At 44.0% G+C, this 14722-nt stretch overlaps 1 long non-coding RNA gene across 2 annotated transcripts; it reads left to right on the forward strand.

Moving 5' to 3' along the window:
* Positions 1-1338: 1338 nt before the first annotated feature.
* Positions 1339-13996, forward strand: LOC120370080. Of its 2 annotated transcripts, none has more exons than XR_005583609.1 (3): positions 1339-1410; positions 9589-9685; positions 13903-13996. It is a non-coding gene; the product is annotated as an uncharacterized LOC120370080 (long non-coding RNA). The 2 variants fall into 2 exon arrangements; XR_005583608.1 differs by lacking the exon at positions 13903-13996 and adding an exon at positions 11594-11953.
* Positions 13997-14722: the final 726 nt, after the last annotated feature.

Here is a 14722-nt window from a genome sequence, read left to right on the forward strand (position 1 = left end):
TTGCAATTAATTTTTCTTAGTTAATTGCATGAGTTAACTGCAATTAATCCACAGCCCTACTGGGAATTGTATGTTAGATGGTTGGAGAGGGTAACTGAGCTCAACCCAGGAACTAAAATCAGGGAGTAGTTACCACAGACCCTGGGACAGGTAAACAACTCCAGAGAATATCACTCCCTGAGATGAATTTCATATGCTGGTTCAGATCAGCTTCAAGAAACCCAGAAGACAGGCTTTGTGTACAAAGGCTGAGTTTGAACTTGGAGGGGTAAGGAAGTGAGGGGCTCCTCTCAATCTAACAGACTAACATAAACCTTTAGCCAGCAGAGAGACCCGGCTGAAGATCTTGAAGTACTGGTACCTGCCAGGGTCTCCAGAGGACAGATGGGTGGTAGAGGGGGGGCTTCGCTAAGCATAAGTATTTTATAATGTTTTCTCAGTAATGCTTTAGTCCTACAATAAACATACTGTGCGGTGTATAGTCACTGGTAAACCACTGTCACTGTCTTGGAAGAAAAATAACGAAACTGCAGGTGGTGAAATAGGTCAGACCTGCCGTGATGATCGCAATGACTGCAGCTGAAATCCTGTGCTCTATATTGAGAGGGACATGGGGCCCTGCCCACAGACAGATGATGGCTAGAGGCCTGAACAGAGAGGATATACCTTAGACAGACCATAGGGTGAATCAGAGGTACAGTTACCCTGAAACTGTGACAGTAGGTACAAGGGGATATATTGTGCAATTGGCTGATTCCTGGTAGGTGGATTTTTGATGGGGGACTATTTATAGACTACTCCAGTGAGTAAGAATGTACAAAATTAGGTACAGTAAACTACAGGAGAAGTAGCTGGCTCATTCTGGAAATGTATGAGGAAATATGATGTCTCGATGTAAGAGGTTTTCTGGGATATCAGAAAAGACAGTTACCTTTTCCGTAACCGGTGTTCTTTGAGATGTGTTGCTCATGTATTCCACAATTGGTGTGCATGCTCGCCACTTGCACCGTCGGAAGTTTTTCCCTTAGCAGTACCTGTAGGGGAGCACCCTAGCGACCCCTGGAGTGGTGCCTCCATGGTGCGGTATAAGGGGTGCTGCACAGGACCGTAGCTGGGGGGGAGCAGGGGGTGTGGCCGCTCCCCCACTGAGCACATTCTTCAAAAGTGGCACCTTAGTAGGAATTTGTAATAAGGTAGAAAGGTCTGGGATTCCCCCCCCCCCCCATGCAGAGTGCAGCACTGCTGATTGGCCACCTGATTGAGCTGCTCCCATTGGGCCTCCAGCAGCCAAACCCTCCTCCTCTCCCTTCCCCACCCTGCTGCCTCAGCACGCTGCGGGGGAGGGCCTGTGTGCTAGCAGCATGTTTAACTTTGGCTCCAGAGGCAGCCAGCGGCTCGAGCTGTGTGGTGGTAAGGGGAGTCCCGGGGGCCAGTCAGGGAGCAGGAGGAGGGTTGGATGGTTCTGGCGGGGGAGGGGGGACTTTCTGGGGGTAGGGAGAGGGGCTGGAGCAGTCAGGGAGCAAGGGGGGTTAGATGGTTTGGGGGTTCGAGATGGGAGGAAGTCTGGGCCTCTTTCCAACAGCAAAACACAAGCATATAAAAGCAGCCTTCAGTGTGAAGTACTATCAGATAGCCTGGGCAGCCTGCACAGCACCCAGCCTGCTTGCCTGAGCTGTATTATTAATGCATTTCATTTGCAAGATGCAGCCTGAGTGATTTAAAGGCCCCAAACACTGCTGAAAGAGCTGGGAACGTTGCAAGCTTTCTCTGCTGGGCTTTTCATCTGGGTCATACAATGCAAACCTGCTTGAGGCACCGCACAAGAGATATTTATTGAGGAAGTTCATGCATCTCACAGCTTAAGCTCTTCTAAGCTTGCAGCCATGGCTCAAAAGGATTTGGGAGCAGTTAACAATTCTCTGTGGTCAGGGGTGAAAGTAACTTACAGGACTTACCGGTACTGCTGGAGTCCTGAGGGGGGCCTGGCCTCATCCGGAAGAGGCGTGGCCTCGACCGGAAGAGGTGGTGCCTCTCAAGATTTAAAGGCCCTGGGGCACCGGCTGTGGCTGGGACCCCCAGGGCCTTTAAATCAACCTGGGGCTCCCAGCTGCAGAAGTGGCTGGGAGCCGGCGGGGCTCAGGGGCAAATTAAAGGGCCCGGGTCTCCGGACGCTGCGGAGCTCTGGGCCCTTTAAATCCCCACCGCAGCTCCGGCCACCGGAGCCACGGGTGGGATTTAAAGGGCTGTGGGCAGCCCGCAGCCGTGGGAGCTCTGAGCCCTTTAAATCCAGCCCCAGCCCGGCCGCCAGAGCCGCGGGTGAGATTCAAAGGGCTCTGGGCTGCCCGCAGCCGCGGGGAGCCCAGAGCCCTTTAAATCTCTGCCGCGGAAGTCGTGCGGTCTGGCACGGCGTACTGGCTCTTGCTGGTATGGCATACCGGACCGGACCGGCTTACTTTCACCTCTGTGGTTAAGAGATTTTCATCTCCTGGGCCCTGCTACCCAATCCCACAGGGCCCCACAGGGGAGACTTAATGAGTAGCCCCGCTTGTCCTCTGCCCAGACACAATCCCTTCCCTGCTTCTTTTCCCTTGTGTTTGTAAGGATCTCATTAACATGCTGCATCCGAACGCCCCTCCCCCAGGCCTTCGCTCCAGAGACAGCCTCCTGGCTTCTCCTCCTTCCTCACTTTCCCCTTCTCTCCATCTCTGTAGTTTTTCTCCATGCCACGTCCCTTTGTCTGTACTCCCTCCCGACCCCATGCACTGTATTAAGCACGTCTCTGCTTCTCTTCTTTATGGGCTCGTTGCTGGGATCGCAGAGGCAGCGCTATTGTTGTGTTCTCTGCTAGGTCTGTTTGGATCAGACTCTAAAATCAAACGCTCCCTTTGATAGCAGTATCCCTCTGCCTGCTCACAAAGGCTTCTGGCTAAACACTAAAGCCAGATGCTAGGGCAGAAGCAGCTACCCATGTACCCTCAATGGCAGGAGCTGTGCGTGGTCCCTCACCCCCCTACCCCCCACACACACACTTTGGATTATGGGGTGTGTCTTGGTGTATATTGGGGGTCCTGTTAGGGGACAGGGAGTGGTTGGATAGGTGTGGAAGTCCTGGCGGTCTGTCTGGGGGCAGGGGTGTGGATAAGGGTTGGGGCAGTCAGGGGACAGGTAGGAGGTAGGGTTCTTGGGGGGCAGTTAGGGACAGGGGTCCCAGGAGGGGGAAGTCAGGGGACAAGGATCAGGGGGGTGTTGGGGGTTCAAGTGGGGGGAAGGAATTGGTAGAGAGTGGATGTAATTAGTAATTTGATATGTCGTGTGGTGCCTTTTTTTATGTGTTCGCTCCCCCTGATGTTAGAACCTGGCTACGCTACTGGTGCTGCACATTCCCCCGAACCCTCAGTTCCTTCTTGCCAGACAACTCTGACAGAGGGGAAGGAGAGTGGTATGTGGAATAGACATGAGCAACACATCTCGAAGAACACCAGTTACGGAGAAGGTATTCCACAATAGGTGATTCCAAACTATATCTGTTGGAGGTGGGTAGGAATTCACAAACTCTCGGGACGGAGCACAGTCGTGCCAAACCCGGTGTTATCACTTGTCTGGGAGACCCTTGCATAATGTGAGGTGAATGTATGAACTGAAGACCATGTGCAAGCCCTGCAAATGTCCTGAATGGGGACATGGCCTAAAAAGGCAGCCGATTAGGCTTGCGGCCTAGTTGAGTGTGCCCTCACAATTGACAGTGGAGGGATTCCCACCAGGTCATAATAGGTATGGCTACACGAGGTGATCCAGTTGGAGAGCCGCTGAGTGGAGATCGGCCGACCCCTCATGCGTTCAGCCGAGGCGATGAACAACTACGAAGACTTCCTGAATGGCTTAGTCCGTTCCAGGTAAAAAGTCAGAGCCCATCTCACATCCACGTGTGGAGGCAGCACTCCTCACTGGATGCATCGGATTTGGGGCAGAGGACCAGCAGGAAAATGTCCTGATCCATGTGGTAGGCGGAGACCACCTTCAGGTGGAACGAAGGAAGTGGGTGGAACTGGACCTTATCCTATGGAACACCATGTATGGGGGTTCAGAGGTCAGATCCCTGAGTTCCGAGACCTACCTAGCCAGGATACGGGATGGATATGGGATGGGTTGCGGAGGATTGCAAGGGACCATAGAAATCGATACGACTTGCAGCCAGAGGGAACAGGGAATAGACCGGAGAATCGCACCATCACCAGGAAAAGGCAGGTCTATGTGATTGGGGACTCCTTACTGAGAAGAATAGACAGGCCTGAACTAGAGCTGATCCGGAGAACAGAAGGGTGTGCTGTCTGCCAAGTGCTAAGATACAGGATGTGGACCTGAGGCTGAAAAGGATCCTAATGGGAGCGGGAAAGAATCCGCTGATTGTCTTTCATGTGGGAACAAATGATACGGCTAGATTCTAAAATCTTGGTTCGAGTGATCATGAGCTAATTCAGTTCAAACTAAATGGAAGGATAAGCAAAAATAAATCTGTGACTAGGGTTTTTTATTTCAAAAGGGCTAACTTTAAAGAATTAAGGAAATTAGTTAGGGAAATGGATTGGACTGAAGAACTTGTGGATCTAAAGGTGGAGGAGGCCTGGAATTACTTCAAGTCAAAATTGCAGATATTATCAGAATCCTGCATCCCAAGAAAGGGGAAAAAATTCATAGCCAGGAGCTGTAGACCAAGCTGGATGAGCAAACATTTCAGAGAGGTGATTAAGAAAAAGCAGAAAGCCTACAAGGCGTGGAAGATGGGAGGGATTAGCAAGGAAAGCTACCTTATTGAGGTCAGAACATGTAGGGATAAAGTGAGCAAGGCTAAAAGCCATGTAGAGTTGGATCTTGCAAAGGGAATCAAAACCAATAGTAAAAGGTTCTATAACCATATAAATGAGAAGAAAACAAAGAAAGAAGTGGTACTGCTAAACACTGAGGATGGAGTGGAGGTTAAGGATAATCTAGGCATGGCCCAATATCTAAACAAATACTTTGCCTCAGTCTTTAATGAGGCTAATGAGGAGCTTAGGGATAATGGTAGGATGACAAGTGGGAATGAGGATATGGAGGTAGATATTACCACTTCCGAGGTACAAGCCAAACTCGAACAGCTTAATGGGACTAAATTGGGGGGGCCAGATAATCTTCATCCAAGAATATTAAAGGAACTGACACATGAAATTGCAAGCCCATTAGCAAGAATTTTTAATGAATCAGTAAACTCAGGGGTTGTACCGTATGACTGGAGAATTGCTAACATAGTTCCTATTTTTAAGAAAGAGGAAAAAAAGTGATCCGAGTAACTATAGGCCTGTTAGTTTGACATTTGTAGTATGCAAGGTCATGGAAAAATTTTTGAAGGAGAAAGTAGTTAAGGACATTGAGGTCAATGGTAATTGGGACAAAATACAACATGGTTTTACAAAAGGTAGATCGTACCAAACCAACCTGATCTCCTTCTTTGAGAAGGTAACAGATTTTTTTAGACAAAGGAAACGCAGTGGATCTAATTTACCTCGATTTCAGTAAGGCATTTGATACGGTACCACATGGGGAATTATTATCTAAATTGGAAAAGATGGGGATTAATATGAAAATTGAAAAGTGGGTAAGAAATTGGTTAAAGGGGAGACTACAACGGGTCATACTGAAAGGTGAACTGTCAGGCTGGAAGGAGGTTACTAGTGGAGTTCCTCAGGGATCGGTTTTGGGACCAGTCTTATTTAATCTTTTTATTACTGACCTTGGCACAAAAAGTGGGAATGTGCTAATAAAGTTTGCAGATGACACGAAGCTGGGAGGTATTGCTAATACAGAGAAGGACCGGACTATCAAACAGGAAGATCTGGATAACCTTGTAAACTGGAGTAATAAGTTATAGGATGAAATTTAATAGTGAAAAGTGCAAGGTCATGCATTTAGGGATTAATAACAAAAATTTTCATTATAAATTGGGGACACATCAGTTGGAAGTAACAGAGGAGGAGAAGGACCTTGGAGTATTGGTTGATCACAGGATGACTATGAGCCACCAATGTGATATGGCCATTAAAAAGCTTGATAAGTTTATGGAGGGTATGGTATAATGGGATAGCCTAATTTTGGCAGTTAATTCGTCTTTGACTACTAGCAGTAAATATGCCCAATGGCTTGTGATGGGATGTTAGATGGGGTGGGATCTGAGTTACTCCAGAGAATTCTTTCCTAGGTGTCTGGCTGGTGAGTCGTGCCCACATTCTCAGGGTTTAGCTGATTGCCATATTTGGGATTGAGAAGGAATTTTCCTCCAGGGCAGATTGGCAGAAGCCCTGGGGGGTTTTCGCCTTCCTCCGCAGCATGGGGCATGGGTCACTTGCTGGAAGATTCTCTGCACCTCAAAGTCTTTAAACCATGATTTGAGGACTTCAATGGTTCAGACACAGGTTTGATACAGGAGTGGGTGGGTGAGATTCTGTGGCCTGCCTTGTGCAGGAGGTCAGACTAGATTATCATAATGGTCCCTTCTGACCTTAAAGTCTATGATTCTATGAGTGGGGGATCCCAGTGGTGGCTTGCCTCTGGACTGCAGTGCTAACATTGGCGGTGCTCATGGTACCGGCATGGACATAATGTCCCGGGCTGCTTGCAGGGCCTCTGCAATGGAGGGCATCCAGACATCTGGAAAGCCTGCTCCGAATGGGCCAGGCTACTCCACTTGACCTAAGTTGGAGGTCTAGAGGCCAATGGGGACCGAGGACTGCCCAACATGGGTCTAGCCTCTCCCCCAGTCTTGCTTCGGTGCTGCAGTGGAGAAGGCCTCTTCTTAGCCTTCTGGGCATGCCCCACGGACGGGTAGCGGTACCGACTGGTAGATGGCACCAGGGGGTCGCCGTGCACCGACACCTCGGTACCCAGTGCTGACTCAGAGCAGCGCGCTGGAGTCAGGGTCAACGCCAACTCCATCAGAATGGCACGGAGCCTAGTGTGTGTGTGTCTCTCTCAGTCCGAGGCTTGAATGCCTTGCAAATCTTGCAGCAATCACTGAGATGGGTTTCACCCAAACAGCATAAACAGTCCATGTGCAGATCACTCACTGGCATCAGTCGTCTATAAGTGTCGCACAACTTAAAACCTGAGGCATGGAACATGCCCTGACCCAGGCGCACTAACTAAACTAGACTAGACTAAAACTAATCAAACTACTAACTACAGGTACTATACACTGAATGAACAAGAGTTCTGGGGAAGAGCTGCAGCAAAGCTGGAGCAGAGCAGTTCCGAAGCACCTTCACTGGCGGCAAGAAGGAACTGAGGGTGGGGGGAGCGCACAGCACCCCTTATACCGTGCCATGGAGGCGCCACTCCAGGGGTCGCTAGGGCACTCCCCTATGGGTACTACTAAGGGAAAAACTTTTGACACCGGTGCACATGGCGAGCACGCACACCTATTGTGGAATACACATGAGCAATCACTCGAAGAACAATATGATGATCTTTAACCCAGATGTCTGTCTAATTCCTTCTGAATTGTATCATATGAGTGTAAATTGAATTACGTTCTATCCACCATGGGCCAATGTAGTGGGAGGATCTAATCATGCGTTTGAACTGCAACATCAATTTGGACAAGTCTAAAAAGAGCAGAATCATCTCTCCCAGTTCTGTGAAAAGAGATAAATGAACAGAGTTCAAAATAAGGTTTAGAAGTGAAAGAACGGGGGAATAGAATTTACCTTGGTTGGAGCTTGTCTGTTTGGTTTTTACTTAAAACAAAAATATTGCAGCTTGCACAATATTTTTCTTTGCAAAGAAAACACTACAACAATTACAATGGCCTAACTAAAGAGGAGATTTTGCTTTTAAATAAATCATCTGCCCAATTTATGTATATAGATTTAAATAATAAAGACCTCTCTACTCAGGCCACCTAGAGCCTTAACACATAACCAGTAGCACAACAAAATCCCAGCAGGATTAAAAGAATCATTCAGACAGGAACTCCACTAGCCAGCCACCTATAGAAACTCCTTTCCACCCCCATCATCATCATTATAGGAAACATACTCTCAGGCTCTCCAAAAGCCCAGTTAAACAGATGTCTTTTGCAGCTTGCCTGGAAGGTCACTAGAGTCGAGCTATTTTGGACCAACAACTAATTAAGCTTGTGTTTATGACTGATCTTATACTATAAGGCTTTTAAAAAAAAAAATTTCAATGAGACATTTTATCATGTTTAAACAATTAAAGCTGACAGGAATGCAGTTCCTAGCAAACATTGCACACTCTACCGCAGTATATTATTACATTTATTTGAAGCGCTCATTCTCAAGTATAACTTTAAATTCTTTATAAGCGGCCAGAATTTCATGCAGCTGTTTTGAAAGGTCCATTCATAACAACATGGTTAGATCACAGATAAGTATTCCTAGGCAGTCCCATTTCCAGTCTTGAACTTGAATCAGGATTTATAAAAGCTAATAAGAATTTTTGTTTTCTTAGCTTTGATAGAGAGATCACTTTTATGAAATATGGGGCTGGGGTCATTTTCTCAAATAATTTCCCAAAGATTTTCACCTGCTCTTTGTTTCCTTAGCATTGGTAGATGTGGATTTATTTTAATCCTTCCTTCCTCCAGTGGCATTGCACTTAATCTCTCACTGAAATAATATTTGTGCTTGTAGTTTTAGGAAACATTAAAATTCTGACCCAATTTAACCAAAAACAATCCAATGCATTTTTTGTCTGGTACTTCTAGTATATCTATTGTCATCCTACCCTCTCTTTCATTTAATCTTTATTTTCCGGTGGCAGGCTTTTTTTTGTTTTATTGATTTTTCTGTTTATAGGTTCAGTTTGCTAATTTGTCTTTCCTTACATAAGGTTCCAAGTTCCAGCCACAGAGAATAACCTTAGCCAGAGGGTAGGCTTCAAGATTCCTATCCTCTCCTCAGTTTAATTTGAAGCTACTGTACGAAGACAGTATGTCAGTTTTTTTTCCATAGAGCAGATGACCCATCATAAGGGAAAGCACTGAACCATCCTTCTCCCCTGTGCTTCAAAATTCAGTCTATAAAAATGAATAAACTGAAACTGTCCTTCATTGTGACTCATACTATCCTTCTCTTTATTGAATTACATGTTTTAATAAAGGGCGTATGTAGCATCTAAGAAGAAGTTAGGTGCCATTTATCAATTAATTACCCATGAAAACCCGAGACAAGTTACATGGTAGTAGTTATTGTACCCAGGGTGTTAGGCATATGCTACATAAAAATGCAGTCACCTTGAAATTATATGGACAAAGCTGCTTGTATCCTGCAGAATACTAAATAACAGCCTTTATGTACAAGAGGCCTTGAAATTTGTCCAAATATTGTCTATAGACGGAATGCATTTTTAATAAACTGGGGATAGATGGCATGATGGATTAATGCATGAATCTTTACACTCTGAAGAATGTGGTCCAATTTTTTTCTTAGGTCACAAGTGATAAAGTTGGTTGATCTCCACTTAGTTTTGAAAGTAGGCAATTATCCCTATTACAAACCCCCACACTCATTGTATTGTTTGATATTCACTTCTTAGGAAGGTTCCAGACTGAAGTAAAAAAGGGGGTTACCAGACTAGATGGAGCTACACTGGTAGAAAGTGCTACATAACTGTACAACTATTAATCCCTGAGGTGAGTGGAGTCAATCTCATCAAATGATTATAGTCCCATGATTATTCTCTTTCACGGCCACACTAACATTCTTACATGGATTAGCTCCTTATTCTGTCAGAAGTCCCGTTGGAGTCAATTGGAGTACTTACTCTGCAAAGTTATCACAATCTAAACCACACAGATGTGCCTTGTCATAATCCCTTGTAGACTACTGCCTGCAAATGGTTCATTGAATGAATCTTGAATCCATGCAACATAGCTGCATTTCATCTTGTTCTTGTGCAACTGGACATCAGTATGTCCCCATGGCAAACTGATAGCACCTTTTTGCAGAAAACCAATTAACTTTCTAACTAAACTGCCTCAGAACTTATTCTAGTTAACAGTTGAAACTGAATACAAATATATTTTTGTATTGCATTGGCAACCAGTCAGTGTAACCAGACTCTGAGGCTCCTCTGTGCAAGCTGTTGTACAAACACATAGGAAGGAAGTCCTTGCCTCAAAGAGCTTACAGTCTAAGACAAGATGTAACAAATAAAGGCAAAAGAGTGGGAGTGGAAGAAAGTGAGTGTAAAAGCAATAAGATCATATTATCACATGATTCAAAGGCGTTTTAAATCAATTGAATTTAATATAGGGTTTAGTAGCTTCTAAGAAGTCAGCTTTTCATTGGCAATTAATTGACACACAGCAGCTAAGACAACTTGCATAGGGTGATTTTATAGGGACAGTCCCGATTTTGGGGTCTTTTTCTTACATAGGCTCCTATTAACCCCCACCCCCATCCCGATTTTTCACATTTGCTGTCTGGTCACCCTAAACTTGCATGACGATGGTTGTACCCAGGGCATAAGGCATATGCTATATGAAAAATGCAGTAACTTTGAAATTATGTGGATCATCTAAGCATATCTCACCTAATCAATTCCCTGCCACTGCGGAGGCCTGGGCACTCTCATTCTCTGCCTGTGGCACAGAGTTTAGCTTCCTGAGGACTGAAATGATTGTGGTATAACTAAAATGTTTTATCTTACTAGAGGGGTATCTGGATGAAGTGTAATGCCAGCCTGTCTTATACAGAAGGTCAGACTGGATGATCTGATAGCCCCCTCTGGCCTTAACTATTTCATAGCTCTATATAGAGTTAATGTCCATGGGCTTTGAATTGGAATCTATATGTACAATTTGAAAACTGCATCATCCTTATCAATCCCCATTAGTTTTCTACCTATTCTTTCAATAAAGCTTAATTTAAATGAACCAAAAAAAAAAAGAAAGAAAGAAACCAAACTCTGGTTTATTGACAGTTTTCTAGGAATGCTAAAGTCTGCAAAAGAGTCAGTACCTAATGTGCATCACGTAATGTAGCAATATGGGGACACCTTGGTGGGACCGGTAGAGGTTCAGAGGGGTGCAAGACTTTGAAGACAACAGAATTAGTAAGTAGGGTGTCAGAAGCAGACTGGGGAATGGCATTTAATGTGGAGGTGTGAGTCATTAAGCATTTTGGCTGGGATTTTCAGAAGTGCTCAGCCTTGGCCCAACTCTGCGCCTGTTGAATGAAGCTCATGTTGAAGTCAATGGGAGCAGAATCAGAGCACTTCTGAAAATTCCCACCCTTACTAGCATTACAAAACCAAATATCTAACAAGTTAACTTTACTTTTTTTGTGCGAGGGAAAGGGGTTGCACTAAAAGTTATGCAACTTCCGAATAAGGACCAACCAAAGATTTCACCACAGGAGAACAGCCACTGAAACGAAATGTGTTTAGGGCCAAACGCTCCTGGAGGTGTAGAAGGCATCTTACCCAGTTAGATGGGTGCAACTGAGATCCCATATGGTGTAAATGGGGAAGATCTGAGGCAGCAGAGAGTCCATGTTTATTTTCATTCTTTCATTTGTTTACTTGTTTTGCCTTTTAGTCATCAACTTGTGGGTTTTCCACCAAGGAATGGTACAAACTGACACAATGAGATTGGAGTGGGAAATGACAACATGCTGAAGAATCCCTAGTAAATCGTTTTCTGACATCCAATAAAGATGCATAACATTGCAACTAATTTTTTTTAACTTCTTAAGTGGAAAAATTAGACTATCTATTCATCACACAGTATTTGAGTATTAGGAAAAATGTGCATCGAGTTTTCATTATCATGCCTGCCACTGAAAATATCCTGTTATGACTGGAATAATCTGATGAACAACACTATATTTGTGATTTAAAATGTTTCCATTCCCCCTCCAAAAAAAACTTTAATATTGTATATGGTTTAGTGGATGATAAATTTAACATGCCCTCAATTACAATTGTTTTGTATTTTTATTTTATTTTGTGATTTTTATATATAGGAATTCATTCAGCTGCAGAGCTATTTATTGGTGATTTTTAAAAGCAACTATAAATGCATCTGTTGATAACTAAACAATACATTTATTCTTCTGTTCTTATTGTCATAGCATTTTACACTTCAAGCATATTATACACTTCCGATCATACATTGTGCACCATGCACTCTTCATAATTACCGCAATCTGAATAGTTGCTAGGGCTGAAAAAGGTAACTACCACTAGAAATCTGCAAAAGTGAATTAATTAATTTATGTAAGAGAACTGTCAAAGTTCCCATTTTATGTCAAGTTCAAAGGCAAGCTATAGTACTGTCTTTTTTTTCATTTTTATTGTTAATAATTGAGCTATAATTGCAAAGAGAATCATTCTAGATTTCATATGTTCCATGTCAAAATCCATGCTACTAATGATGCTACCTTTCCATAAAAGGGGAGCAAAGTAGAGGCTGGTGACATCTGAAAGCAGGTAGGCACATCTGATAAATAAGAGTGCAGAGTATGGGCAAAGATCATGATTTATGGGATTCAAAGAGGGCTGAGCAAAGCCTATCTGATAGAGCTTCCATTAGTGGAATGGCATAGCAATTCTACCTCTTCTGCTTAGGTGAGAGAGAAGCTACATAAAAGTCCTGTGGTTTGATCCTCTTACCACTGAAGTCAAAGAGAGTCTTCCCACTGACTACAGTGGAAGCAGAACTGGGACCCTAAATCCTTTCACTTAAGCATCTTCTATATCTGGCTACATATGGCTGCAATCCATGTAAATGATGGGATTGGGATCAGTGACCAATCACACATTAATGTGACTGGCTGAGAACAGCTCCCTACTGGCCTCAACAGGGAGGTACAATGTCAGAACTTCCCTCAGATTGGCCATAACTCTGGCATTAGGTTAGAGCTGGCCATGACCTACCAGTCCTAACACTTTCAGGCCCTGGTTCAAGAAAGCATCTGTGTAGTGGAAAGTCTTCAAGTCCAAACCTATTCAGTGAAGTATTTCAGCATGTGGTTAAGTGCTTTCCTAAATCTTGCTCTCAGTAAGTAAATTTCTTATTCCATTCTCACTGCTAGGATCATTGACAATGCAGTTCATTCACTCAAGGTCCTTCTTTTTCTTAGTATCAGAGGGGTAGCCGTGTTAGTCTGGATCTGTAAAAGCAACAAAGAATCCTGTGGCACCTTATAGACTAACAGACGTTTTGCAGCATGAGCTTTCGTGGGTGAATACCCACTTCTTCGGATGCAAGAAGAAGAAGTGGGTATTCACCCACGAAAGCTCATGCTGCAAAACGTCTGTTAGTCTATAAGGTGCCACAGGATTCTTTGTTGCTTCTTTTTCTTGTATTTTTCCCATACATTCTGGAGCAAACTCAACTCATACTGGGATGGCTTAGTGTTTTCCACTGGTATCTTCTCCTCAGCTAAGAGACTCAAGAGGCAACCTCAGTGGATAGCAGTAGAGGCTCTTTTTCGGTCAGAGCTCCTTATGCACCCCTGCTGTCAAACAGATGTGGAGGAGGGAATTGAGAGAGATTGAAAATGGAAGTGTAGCACATGGATCTGGCCCTGGAGTTTGACCTCTTTATTCCATTCCAGGATGCTCCAATAGAAACTAGTAAAGAATGAACTGCAAAGCATTCTAGGGTTTTAGGTTGGTCTTTGTATCTTTCATCAACCTCCTGTAGTGATTTATTCTAGAAAATGACATATGCTCTTAATGTCCAAAGGTGAGAAAGATAGTTGGTTCTCCCAGTGCGATGATAGATCATGTTTAGATTCTTAGGTTTGTAGTGTAGACAAGTCCTTATGTCAATGACAGTTACATTGGCATAAATTGGTACAGTACTCGTGCATGTGCAAATGTGGCTCCTTGTATTGGCAGTGCTCATACTCACTGGATCATTAATACAGAGCAGTATATGCACTCGCTGACTTGGCAACAGGCACTCACAGGGCTGCTGGAGAGAATGCAGATGTCTCAAGATGCAGAATCAAAGCAGGCGCTGCTGGAATGGATGCAAGAGCGTCAGGAAATTAGATCCCTTGCAAAGAACTTATTCAATCCTCAGTTCGGGAGCATCTTCTGAACCTTCCACAACCCAACCTACTTCTCTCGGAGACTGATCCAGTTCTCTGATATCCAGGAGTATCTGTCTTAATTTCTATTCACTGATCAGTAACTTTTGGATATTTGACAATGTATATAACAATGTTTTTGGCATCCTTTATATTCTGTGTGGTTTTTAAAGTAGCGTGTGGGGTGACAGGACACCTGGATACCATTTCAAGGTTGGTCACTGTTTGACTTTGGATAAGTCACTTATATGCTCCTTAGGTTTACTTCTATATAAAACAGGCAGAATAATATTTGCGTCCTTCACAGAGGTGTTGTGAGGCTTAGTTACACAGTTGTAAAGCACCAAATATCCAACCATTACTTATTTTCCTTTATATCCCAACTTCATTGGTTATTTCAGAATATAGACGGTTGATTGATTAATAGAGATTAAATGCATTCATAGAAAGATAGTGCAGTAAATTTTGACACATTCCCATATGGACTGGATTGTCATCAATTTTACCTGTACTTGCATTTTGCATCTATTCCCATGGACCAAGTTTCTCTTACCCCATAAGTCTTGCTTGTCCACTTTTTGATCACCACCTTATCTCTTTTGAGCTGCTGTTGAACAAGAATTGAA

Source organism: Mauremys reevesii, linkage group 8 (assembly GCF_016161935.1).
Source record: "Mauremys reevesii isolate NIE-2019 linkage group 8, ASM1616193v1, whole genome shotgun sequence".
NCBI classification, from domain to species: Eukaryota; Metazoa; Chordata; order Testudines; family Geoemydidae; genus Mauremys; species Mauremys reevesii.